Source organism: Phalaenopsis equestris, unplaced genomic scaffold (genome assembly GCF_001263595.1).
Source record: "Phalaenopsis equestris unplaced genomic scaffold, ASM126359v1 Scaffold000094, whole genome shotgun sequence".
Lineage (NCBI taxonomy): Eukaryota > Viridiplantae > Streptophyta > Magnoliopsida > Asparagales > Orchidaceae > Phalaenopsis > Phalaenopsis equestris.
In genome coordinates, this window is record NW_018164536.1 from 4,331,567 (window position 1) to 4,345,226 (window position 13,660).

At 37.0% G+C, this 13,660-nt stretch overlaps 1 pseudogene; it reads right to left on the reverse strand.

Moving 5' to 3' along the window:
* Positions 1-142: 142 nt before the first annotated feature.
* LOC110020212 lies at positions 143-12,508 on the reverse strand (annotated as a pseudogene).
* Between the last annotated feature and the right edge of the window lie 1,152 nt (positions 12,509-13,660).

A 13,660-nucleotide genomic window follows, 5' to 3' on the forward strand; every position in this document is an offset into this window, starting at 1 on the left:
TACACACACACACACCACAACACTACTTATAAATAAGGGTGATCATTACAAGAGAAAAGGGAATTCTAGAATATAGCAAATATCAAATTTTAGGAGTTAGAAATTTAAATACATAGGAATTGTGTGATATTTATGTAAATTTCCCAGTGAATGGAATGAGAAAACCTTGCAATCTCAGGAGACGACTTTATTCATTATACAACTATTGTACAAGAAAACTTTCAGCATCTATAATGGGGAAATCAAAACCTCCCCCCACAGAACACAAGAAAAAAATAATTTAATTCAGGCAAAAAAACTATAACAAAACGGCTAAGCGAATGGATACAAGAGTGCCGAAAATGTATAACTATAAAACTATGAAAAAAAAAACAACAAAAAAGGAAAAAACAGAAAAAGAGTTAATGGGTGATCTTAGCCATGTTAAGATGCACTGTGCACATTTAAGGAGGACGCTTTCTTCTGAAGCTTACACTTCAATTGCCTAATGGTGGCATCCACCCTTGCTGTGAATCCAATCTTAGTCTCTTGCCTCGCCTTCGACCTCTCTCTCTTCCACATAGACTCATCCTCCACATCCTTCCTGTAATACTTAATCTCCTGAATCACATGATGGTCCATTGGATGGAAAGTTCGCTGGTATGATATGTGGGCAAGGTAGGGAATGTTACAAGCCGCAGTGATGAGGAGAGTGATAACCCAGTAGATGGGTGCCGGCGCGAGGGCTTCCATTAGAATACAATACTCGTTTTTGGAGAACAGCGGCGACGATGAGCCGTAGCCGACAAGGAAGATGTACCAGGTGGCAATGCTGCCCCATACAAAGAGGTGTTGGATCCATGTGAAATGGCTCATCGTTAGAGCAATCTGCATGTTAACAGCCCAGATGATGCTGGTGAACATGGTGGTGCCAACAACGGCCATGTCGGCTGTCTGGCCTCCTGCTCTAAAAGCTTGGTCGTCTAGTATGATAATGGTTAGGAAGAAAATGGCGAGAGATGAGTAGAGGCCGTTCCCCATCCAACAGAAGATTCTATACCAGTCAAAAAATAGGTTCTTCGGACCTTGCTGGTATAGCGCTGGGAACTGCATGGAGTTGAGTAAGTATTAAGAAGGGAATCGGCAAAGTTTTTAGTGAGAGCTTCAAATTAGTTATGAAATTGACGCGATGAATAGAAAAAGAAGTAAAAAGAATTACACAGATTTATGTGAAAAACCCTAGACGAAGCAGAGAAGAAAATTCAGTAAGCTAGAAAAAAAACATCCAAGTGAAGAGCTTAAGGTTCTGCAGCAAGGGCGGCTAGCGGAGTAATTGAGCCAAGCTGACTTGTGAGCCGGTTCGAGCTCGTCATGATAAGTGACCCGTAAAACGAGCTCGATTAGGTAACAAACTAAGTTCAAATGGGCCACAACTCAGACTCAGTTGGCTCGGGAGCCAACTCATTTAAAAAATAATTAATATAAAAAACACTCAAAATATATTAAAACTGAAGAATTTATTTATAAATTATTAAAAAAATTTAAAATGATATTTTGTTTTTTTTTTTATATCAAGTGCTTTCTTATTAAAAAAATTTAAAATGATATTTTGTTTTTTTTTTTTTTATATCAAGTGCTTTCTTATCAATTTTCTCCTAAAAGCTTATTATATTTGTTATTTTATCATAACAATTACTTGAATTTATAATGTTTTTTTCTACTTCATAATAAAAAAGCCGGCTCAGGAGCAAGTTCGAACTCAATTAAAACAAGATCAAACTTAAGTTGAGGGTAGCTTGAGCTCGACTCAATTCGTTTGTGAACGGCAGCAGACTTTTTCCATACCAAACACGTTTACAAGATCCTAATAGAACAGATCCAAAAAAAAAAACAAACAAACAAAAAACTTTAAAAGTTGCAGAATCTCTAAAAAAGATGTTAAACAAACCTGCAAGCAAACTTCAGAAGAAACATCTTGCTCGAACACTCCAAGTGATATCACAGGTAATGAAGTTAGAATTACATTGAATAACAGCATATACCAATCATCATAGACAGACTGCCCTGAGAAGCCCGTAAATGCCTCGAAGTAGAAAATGGTGAGACCAAATGCTATGTTCTTGTAGAAGAAATAACAGATCTGAAAGTAGACAGAAGAAATAAAACAAAAAGAATTTACAAGTAGAAAACAAATATAAAGCAAAAGCGGAGCAATTAAGAACGAGTACAGAAATCTTACCATTTGGGCTACTCTTTTATAACACCAGTGGCCATGGACAACAAGAAGCCGCTCAAGAAATCGAAACTGGGCAATGGAGAAGTCACTGGCCATCACTGCCTGGCAAGAGCGGACAAGAGCTAACTAAGCTTGCAGAAATTCAATATACTGTCAAAATGTTGGATATGCCAATCACTGAAGGAACACGTGGCATTTATATGAATATCTCCCAATTCTTATGTATTTATATATGTAACACATTGTGGAGGTGTGGCGCCTTGAAGAACACCCACAACCTCAAGGAAGCAGGCCAAGCAGCAGGAAGCTTTCTGGCGAGGCGCGCCCGCGCCTGCAAACAGATGGTGTCGTGCGCCCGTGCCTGCAAACAAAGGATGCCGCGCACCCACACTCATATAGGTGCACCCATGCCGGGGTCTGCAGCGCCCCCACACCGTCGATCAGGCGTCTATGTGCCCAGTTAAAGAGGGAAAACATTCCAGTGCCAATTAAGTGGTGCGGGCATGCTAGGTGCAATCATTCTCCCATTTCGATTTAAATGCTAAATTCAGAGAAGAAGCAGTAGAATCTCTCGCCGAAGTTTCAACAACATTCTAGTGAATTAGAAAAGTTCGAGGATGAGGAATTTAACATGCTTTTCTCTTGTGAGAACGAGAGAAAAGAAGTTTGGAGTAAAGTCCTGTAAGTTTCATTGATTGTTGAGAGAAGATATGAGTGAGTATTTTATGCCTTGCTGAATTTTCATAATGAAAATTTCTTGGTGGTGAAGCACCGTTGGTTTTGTCCGTTCTTAAATTTTTCCACATTAAATCATAGTATATTTTTTCTAGATTGTTTTTGTCAAGCTTCCATTCAAAAAATTTGCTCCAGTTTTCTCAAATAAGTGGGGTTCCGTTCTTAAATTTTTCCACATTAAATCATAGTATGTTTTTTCTGGATTGTTTTTGTCAAGCTTCCATTCAAAAAATTTGTTCCAGTTTTCTCAAATAAGTGGGGCGGTTTTAATTTCTAATTAGATTGAAGTCCTAATAAAAGTATAGGGAAACTTCTATTCAAATAAAGTGGTCTCAGAGTGGGGTATTTGATTAGCGTGAAAGCAGTAATGAACGAACTAAGATACAAAATAGATAAAGTTCAATGGGATGAACTTCACGTTCTAGAGGATACAAGTGGAGGATTTATTTGTATTAAAAAAAAAAAAAACTATTTTCCACTATAGGTTTTCACCAAGAAGCCTTAGTTTATGACTATGGAGGTATGAGAGGTGCAGGATAGAACCGTCCTAAGCTTGATCCGTTTATCACTTTCTTCGTTTGTTGCATTGAATATAATAAATGAGAAAATCATGATGAATCTCATGACGACACTAACAAATATGTACGAAAAATCTTCGGCATCAAACAAGGTTTTTATTTTATGAAGGTCGTTCGGTGGCAGATTATTGAAACAATTTCAACATTGTAACGAGTCAGTTGTGTTATGTAGGGATCAAGTTTGATAAAGAAGTCAAGACACTATTAATATTGTCTTCATCGTCGAACAGCTGGGATGGTTTGGTCACAACGGTAACACTTTTGGGAACATGAAGTTTAACTTTACGATACCGTATGGTGCAGAATGATGAAGTTCGCAGAAAGTCAGCAAATTAATTTTGGGTAGGAATTAATTTTCAAGTTCTGCATTAAATTAGAAAAATAAAGGAATTAATTTGGACAGGAATTCAAGCAAATACAGATTCAAATCAAAGAAAGGAAAGTCTAGGTCAAGCAAATAAAATGAAAGAGGTGAATATTAGAACTGTAGAAAGAAAGAATAATTCAAAAAGAATTGTAAAGCTTGAAGGAAATCTGGTGGTGGATGACAAAAAAGAAATCTCTACAAATACCTCCATAGATAAAATCCAATGAGACTCTCAGATGATATTCCTAGTCAACGTTGAATCTTATATAGTAAATTTATGTGTCTCTTTTCACACATGTCCAACAAAGAGATAATCAAAATTTACATTCATAATGAGATCTATGGAAGGTTAATCTAGGAGACAACAAGGCTTCTAATATCATAGGAAATGATAATGTGGACATTGAGTTGTCAAATGAAACAGCCTAGAAGCTTACTAAAGTTAGACATTCCAAGTCTGAAGAGAAATCTCATCTCTATGAGTTAATTGGAAAAATTAGAGCTCGTGACTATTTTCATAGGTGATTCATGGAAGGTGACCAAGGGGGCAATGGTGATAGCACGGGGTAAGATTGAATGCACTTTTTATCTGATAAATGAAATGACGGGTTTCATTGATGTGGTTGAAACCAATGTGAATGTAGATCTATAGCGCCGTAGGTTTGTTCATGTGAGCAAGAAATAGATGAAGCCCCTACTTTCATAACATAAATTTTAGGTTTTGAAATCAATAGATCAAGATTTCTGTGAAAATTGTATATATGACAAGCAAAAGAAAATTTCATCCTCTAGAAGTGGGTGAGTGGTGAAGTCAAAAAAACATGAGTTAGCGCATATTGATGTATGGAGTCCGGTTAAATCCATAGGTTCTCACTATTTTGTCATGTTTATTGGTGATCACACCAGAAATGTATGGGTTTACTTCTTAAAGTAAAAATATGGCGTATTTGGATTTTTTAAGAGGTAGAAGGCTTATGATAAAAAACAAGATAGGCTTGAAGTTGAAGTGTCTTCGATCAAATAATGAGGGCGACTATCGTGATCAAAAGTTTAAGAATTCTACAAAGGGAATCAAACATGAGTCCACTATCCTAAGGACACCCGCAGAAGAATTGTGTGGTTGAGTGCATGAATAAAAAAATCACAGAGATTTTCCATAATCATGAGACTACACGCAGACTTGCCAAAATGGTTTCGAGATGAAGCAATGAATACTTATGTTTATTTGATTAACCATGGTCCATCAATATCTTTGGAGGAATAATTACATGAAGAAACTTAAAGAAACACAGAGGTAAATTTATCCCATTTAAAAATATTTGCGTGTTCGACAAATGTATATGTTGATGCAGGGTCCAAAAGTAAGCTTGATTCAAAATATGTCAAGTGCAACTTCATTGGATATGGATCAAATGACTTTCGGTACAAATATTGGAATTATCATAATCAGAAATTCGTCAGAAGTAAGGATGTTACATTTAATAAAATGGAGATGTACAAAGATATGATTAGAACAAAAAATAATCAGTCAATAACTTCTAAAAAGTCCAAGTATGTTGAGATCAAAGCTACTAGCAATCAGGAGGGTGGAGAAAAAAAATGCTCGACCAGATGGAGCACAGAAAGTTCCTCAGTCACCTGCTGCTGAAGTCAAGAGATCCATTAAAGTGATACAACCAATACTTAAGTATTCTCATTTGTTGCACTGATTGTTGTTAACTAATAGTAGTGAACGAGACTGTTTTGAGGAGGCCACTCAAGTTGCAAATTCAAGGGAGAGCAAGCTTATCATGGATGAAGAAATGTAATCTTTGGACTCATAGCAGACCTGAGATTTGATAGTATTATCAAATGATAAAAGAGCATCACCTAATAAATGAGTCTACAGATTGAAATAGAAGTTAGATGGAAGCAAACAAAACAAGACAAGACTTGTTATGAATGGATTTTATAAAAAGAAATGAGTGGAATAAACAGAGATTTTTTCTCTAGTGAAGAAGATGACATGCATCTGAATTATCTTGTCTGGTAGTAGAGACATATATAGTAGATGGATGTAAAAATAACTTTCTTATTTGGAGATATAGATGAATTATACATGGTACAACTGCAGGTTTACAAGGTTCCAAGAAAGAAAAATAATCTGTGGGACGACTAAGAGCCTCTAAGGCTTGAAGCAGGCTCTAAGACAGTGGTACAGGTGATTTGATAGGTTCATGTCAAACAGTGTGTACATGAAGTGTTATGCAGTCCATTGTTGCTTACTCAAGCACTCTGGTAGCTATTATAACTTGCTCATTTTGCATATGTATGACATACTGAATGCAGAGGAATATATAGAGAAAATCAAAGACTTAAAAGAGGAATTGTCAAATGAGTTTGAGATGAAAGATTTAAATCCAACCAGAAAAATTCTCGAGATTAGAATTAGCAGGGACAAGAGTGCAAGTTCACTGAAATTGTGTCAGGTAAAATATGTTGAGAAAATCCTCTAGAGATTTAACATAAGAGACAAAAGTCACTTCAAGCAATCTAAGGAGATATCTCCTAAGTCTGAAACAAAGCAAGAGCAGATAAGGAAAACTCTGTATGCTTCAGCAACTGGGAGACTCATATATGTTATGATTTCTACCATACAAGATATTGCATTTGTAGTAGGAGCGGTCAACAAGTACATGGACAACCTAAGCAGGCAATATTGGAAGGCGATGAAGTGGATTATCGGGTGGGCAAAATCAACAAAATACTTTATTATGGAAGCGGAGAGATCAATCTACAGAGATTTGTAAATTCCAATCAAGCAGAAGATTTGGATAATAAAAGAAGTAAAACAGAATATATCTTCATTTTGGGGAACACAACAATGAGTTGGATTTCTAGATTACAGAAGATTGTTGCACTTTCAACTGTAGAGACCGAATACATTACTATCACTGAGGATAACAAGAAGATTTTGCTACAGGGCTTTATGACAGATTGAACAAGAAGCAGGGGATTAGAAAGCTCTAAGGTGAAAGTATGAATGCAATTTGTCTTGCTAAAAGCTTGTTTCATATGTCAGGACAAAGGACATCTAGTTGATGTATCACTTAATACACACTTTCTCCTAGAAGATGGTCAGTTGTTCTTGGAGAAGATACACGCAACTCAAAACCTGTGAACATATTGATGAAGATGGTGAATATCAAGAAACTGGAGCTATGATTGGCTTTAGTTGGAGTTCATGAAGATTGAGACTGAAGGTGAGACGCACCAGAGTATGTGACTATGAAAACGATATTAAGAAAAAGTTCATCAACCTTATTGTAGAATGCTCTTCTATTATTTTTTGTTGGGTCTCCCCAAAACAAAAAGCACCGCTAAAACAAGCGCTTTAACTTGCTTTAATTACATTAGTAAGAATCACAGATAATGCAACAAATGAATTATTTAAGATATTTCATAATTATTTTGATATTAGGTGACCAGGTTTGTGAAAGAAGGAAAAAAAAATAAAAACTCTAGCCATAGTGATGGTCCTCCTGAACCATGCCAAATCATTACCACCATCATCTATTACTAAGGTTTTTTTTTCCCGTTCGAACTTTCACCAACCTAGTCACCTAATATCAAAATATGTATGAGATATCTTAAATAATTGATTTGTCACATTGTATGTCATTCTTACTTATGGCAATAAAGTTAAAGCCCGATTGTTTTACCAAAGCTTTTTATTTTGGGGAGACCCGATAGCAAATAATAGAAGAGCATTCTACAACAAGGTCAGGGACTGAAGTCGAGCCACCAACGCTAAGGTCTGCAGCACCCCCGTGTCGTCTATTAGGAGCCTAAGCACCCAGTTACAGAGGACGCGACATTCCCGTGCCCGCGGTTGCATTAAGCGCAATTACTCTCCCGTTTCGATTTAAATCCTCCATTCAACGACAAAGCAGCTGACTCACATGCGGTGTTTCAACAAGGGTTCTCATGAATGAATGTGTCAAGGAGAATTTCAACATGTTTTTCTCTTAGAGCAAAGTCATATAAATTCCATCAATTATAGATAGGAGATCTAAGTGAGTATTTTGAACTTTTCTGAATTTTCATAGTAAATTTTTTTATGGTGTGGCTCCGTGATTTTTTCCCGTTCTCAGATTTCTCCATATTAAATCCTAGTGTGTTTTTCTGAATTGTTTTTGTTATGCTTCTGTTCAAATATTTTATTTCGGTTTTCTCAAATCAATGTGATCTCATTTCACTGCGTGGTTTTGATTTCTAATTGGAGCAAACCCCTAATAGAAGTATAGGGAGATTTCCATCCCAACACGCCTAAACGTTGCTTCTTTACATTTATACAACTCAAATCTTTCATAGCACACATAAAAAATATCATTATTTTAACTTTTAAAAAGAGAAAAACACATTTTCATGCATAAGGTAGCATAGATGTAAAATTTAAGTTTAGGTGTTAGGTATGTAAATGTATAAAAATTGAGGTATGTATGTAAATCTTCCAAGGAACAGCTATGTAACTATATTCAAGATGGCTAAGACTACCAAACCATTAATAGCAGAAAAAGAAATGCAAATTCATGAATGAGTTTCTTACCTGCATTCCTTCAACCCCACTGATACCAACACCAATATCAGCCTCCTGAATCATGCCAACATCATTAGCACCATCACCTATGGCTAGAGTTGTTTTTCCCGTTCCTTCTTTCACCAACCTGGTCACCTAATATCAAAATAATTACGAGATCTTAAATAATTCATTTGTTGCATTGTCTGAAACTCTTACTAATGGCAATAAAGTAAGTTAAAGCCCGCTTGTTTTACCAGAGCTTTCTGTTTTGGGGAGACCCGACAGCAAATAACAGAAGAGCATTCTACAGCAAGGTCTAGGAACTTTTTCTTAATATCATCCTCCAGGGCATAGGTTAGAGCTTTCCCATCAATGATTAGAGCAAATGCTGCATGAGGGTCCTTCTCTAGTTTCACAAGTAGGGATGCGTTAGTGATTTGCATCACAATGTTCTCCGTTATAGCCTGATTGGTTAGAGATAAAATTACAAAATGAAACACAAAAAGTAAACAAAACCAAATTTGAATGTTCACTCACAATCCAAATACCATTTTTGCATCTTGTCCGATTAAGTTGGTGTCCATTGTTGATATACATATCTGTTTCATGCCTTGCCGTAGAAGACTGCAAGCAAAGCTGCAAATGCAGATAGTATTTCATTATTGCTGCACAAAAGAAAAAACGAAGCTTGCTTAAAATAGAGATATAATTCAATTATAAAGAAAACAAACATACCCTATGTTTATAGCAGTTTCCATCTTATCGCCAGTTAAAACCCAAATCTTTAAACCAGCTTGCGCTAGTTTATCTATGCACTGAGGTACCTAAAAATACACCGAAATTTTGAAAACGTTAAAATGAATATCAATGTTGTGAGAAAAGCCAGCATAAATACTTACTCCTTTCTGTAATTTATCCTCCACAGCTGTAGCACCAACTAAGATCAAGTCTCGTTCAATCATTTCAGCAACTTGCTCGAGCAGTGTTTCTCTTTCAGGTCCAACAGTCGTCTTTGCTTTAATGAATTCATCATTCCAAGATGTGTATTCTGATATCCCTAACTTCCTGTATGCTAATGCCAGGGTTCGCAGCCCTGCTTCCCCATATTCATTTAGCTGCTTTAGCGTATCATTCTCATAGAATCTTCCATCCTTTGACAATCTTTCAAATATAACACTGTTCGGTTCAATAAAGTCAACGCAGATATAAGCTTAAGAAAATAATAAAAATAATGTGGACAATCATTGATAAAGAGAGAACGAAGTAAATACCTATCAGCACCTTTACAGAAGAGATTAATCTGTCCCGATTCATCCTGCACAACAACTGACATCCTCTTCCTTTTGCTGTTGAATTCCAGAAGAGCAAGAATCTTGAACTCCCTACAAATACCAAGAACTGATTAAATTTCAGCCATTTATATGATGCATAACAGCTGCCTCAGACATAAAAATGGCATTCAAATCCATATAATATGCTACCTTTCTGTAGGACATTCATAAGTATACTTTTCGCGGATAAAAACACTGGATTGGGTCCTCTTACAAAACTCAAATCCAAATACCCTGGCTGCAACTAGAAATGACGCTTCATCTGGTGACTCTGCTTCATAGTTAAATCCACCAGTTTCCTCATTAGGTTCAGGAATTGCAGTGTGACAAAGTGCAAGTATCCTGAAAAACAAAACAATGGTCTCTCTATTAGGTTCACTTGTCCAATTTCCATTCATAAGGCGATCATCCTCAAAATTGAAACCTTTAATTCTTGGTTTCTTGTTCCACACTTCCAATGAAACATCATTCTCAGGTTCAATTTCTGATGATGCAAGGATATTCCCTTGGTCCTCCCAGAGATCTTGAGTAACATTTTGTTGGCCGGGAGCATTTGAAGCTTCAGAAGCCATTTGCTTTGCAGCAGCAAGTTCCACTTCACTAGATCCCACACCATATGACACTCCTCCAATAGAGCATTTCAAAAAGTCCATTTGATTGCAGGTCAGAGTACCTGTTTTATCTGACAATATGGTATCAACCTGGCCAAGCTCCTCATTTAAATTTGAGGTCCGAGCTTGTGCAGTATTCCCAGATTCTTCATCATACATGTGTATATCTTGGTTAATAAACATTGCTTGCAATACCTTAACAAGTTCAATGGAAACATATAGCGAAATAGGTATGAGATATCCATATAAAATAAGTGCCGTGATGAGATGAAAGATGCCAGCAGTTGTGGCCTTTGATGGATCATACAAGTTTGTTGTATTGTTAGGCTGCAAATACCACCATTTTGGCATTCCAAGCTTTGTCATGACCGCAAAGCCAATTGAACTGATCAGAGAAATCAATACTAGAAAGCTAAAGAGTATATAGATGATCCGATCCATTTTCTTTTCAATTTTGCTTCTTTTTGATGGAGAATGTGTAGCATTCTGCATGACTTTGCTGTCGTGGCCAGTAAAAATTGCCACACCATAAACATATGCAGTGTTCCTGAGCTTTGAATCTCTAAGAAGAATTTGATTTGGATCAAGGGAATAAACCTGTTTTTCATATTCAAAATTGCCAATAAATGTATATAGGTATGGATTTGGGTCTTCACATCTAATAGTGCCATTGAAATCCTTGAAAGCCTCATCATCATCCAAGGGCAGAGTTACCTGCAAAGACCGCTTCAGCTTTAAGTTTGTCTCTCCATCCAAATTCATTGTTTCCACATAACATATCCCATCTCCTAGAAGAAAAAAGAATTAAATCAGCAGGAAAGAACCGATCCTTCTCAACCTTGACAATATCACCAACCCTAATATTTTGCCAGTTCTTGTAATCAAATTTTCCTCCCGTTTTGTGGACTCTGACCTTCCTGAGATTAACCTTCATATCTTGCATAAACCTTCTCCAATCTTCCAATGCCTCTTTTGCCATACTGAGCCCAACAACAAAGGCCAGCGGGGCAATCATGCTTATAGCAGAAAACGGAGCAACTGGTGTGAGAGAGAGGGCTGCGGCAAGAAGAAAGTAAAGGTTCGCAACCCGTCGAAACTGCTCAAAGATTGCCTTTGGAAAAAATGTAATGATATTATACTTTGAAGTGGAGATGTAGTTGGTGGGATAATTTAAAGGCTTCTTTCTGTGAACCTGAGGTTGGTTGCAGTAGACAACTCTAGAATAGCCCGGCCCTTGGAGAGAAGGGGGATTATCCGAGTCCAATTGCACAGATGGACGGACACAAGAAAAGGAATAGATCTTGCTCCATCTGAGATTCTCCTTAATCGCACCCCGTGCCATCGTTCCTCAATCTCGAGATCGTTCTCAGCACGAATCTGGTTTATGCATTCCACTAATTCTCGAACTCGTCATTTATACATCCCTACCTTATCTCTGCGATATCCATTCTAGTAGAAACAAGTAATCGAAGCCAGAATCAAGAGCAATCCTATCATGCCTGAGAGATTTTACATGATATAGAATGAATTTAAACGAAAGAAGAATGAATCGTAAACAAATAATCCACATTCATTTTCAGAAAAATTTCTAATAATAATAATAAACAGAGACGACATTTTCCCAGATCTACTGCTTGCCTGAAAGCCCTAAGCAAGAAGAAAAGTAGAAAAAAGGGAAATGCAATAGCTCAAAGAGGCAGAAACGCAATAAAAAAACAAAAACAAAAAGAATCACCACCAAAATACCTAGCGTCACACAAATACCACCCTCACAGAACACATCAAACACAGAAAAAGCAATCAAGCTTTCAAGCACGCAAAAAAATTAAAAAATCAAACGAACAAGATTGTCACCAATGCAACACAACGAAACAACAATGAAAACATCAACTGCATTGAATCCAGAACCGACACAGAGAAGCAAAACCCACCTGCATCGCCAAGATAACGCTCCGATAGCCAAATTTATGAAGCGCAAACCCACGCAGCTGATCTAGATTCCTCGGAAATCAAAGAGAAGAGAGAATGGAGATGAAGAACGTTAAAGAGAGAGAAATCGAGATCCCTCTTCCAGAAGGGTTCTTGCTACAAGAGCTTACAGCCCGAACGAACGAGGCAATTCCAGCCTCTCTTGACTCTTTCTTAACCAAATTTATACTCCAGCTACATCATTGCTTCACTGCCAACGCCGTACATCTCCCATGTCCACGTGGCGGACATCGAACGGGCTATTTTTATCCACTTTTGCGGCAACGTTTTCCATTATTTTTTTTTATTTTAATTAAACGCCAAATCGAATTTAAGCTTAAAAAGTTGTACAGCTGGATTCTCTGCGGGGCCCGCAATCGTGTCTGAGAATCGTTGATGTGGAGTGGTTGCATTGGGTTGTTTAGCTGTATAGAAAAGCATGGAAACTGGGGATTAATTGAAATACGTGAGCTCAATTACACGTCCGACGTGGCAGCGTTAGGTTGGGTATTGACAGCTAAGAAATAGTTTCCGAAGCGCGGTTTGGTCCGCTCGCCGACAACTCGGCTACGGGCGTACGACTGTTGGCGCAAACGAGCCGAACAAGGGAAACACAATATAAATTTGATTTTGTTGGTATTATATTCATTTAAGCTCATTTGATTAGAATAATTTTTTTAAAATATTAATTTCATGAGCATTTTATTTTTCATTTTTACATTTAAATAGAATTGATGATGGAATATCTATCTTGTGTAAGTGGTGTGGGACTAAATATTTAGGCATGCGGGAGAGAAAATATTTCGTGAACATCCTGATGAGCTAACCACCGGACGTCTTGTCACCATACACCTCATTGGAAGGACAAGTGGCGGTTGATGGTTGGTCGTTCGGACATGCAGACTTCTAGATGAAATATTTTTTCGAAAACAGAAGCCTAGAAATTTTTGGGTCATTTATCTACGTGCCACCCAATTTTATGTATTTATATATATGAGCAGAAATAATAATAAAGCGAGGACTTTACATATATTCCACCCTTGAGTTTTTTTTAATTTTTTTGGTATAATAATAAGATATAAATAAAGATATTAGAGAAAATAATAGCAAGGCAGCCGAATTATTAGGCTCTTTAGGTATATGAGCAAAAGGAATTTTTGAGCCTTTACATACATATATGAGCACAAATAATAATAAGGCAACAAATTTTTTGGGAGAAAAGGGTATTTACATGCATTTCATTCTATTTGCATGTATAATGTCGGCCTTGTTGTTGCTTAGGGGTGTAAATGAG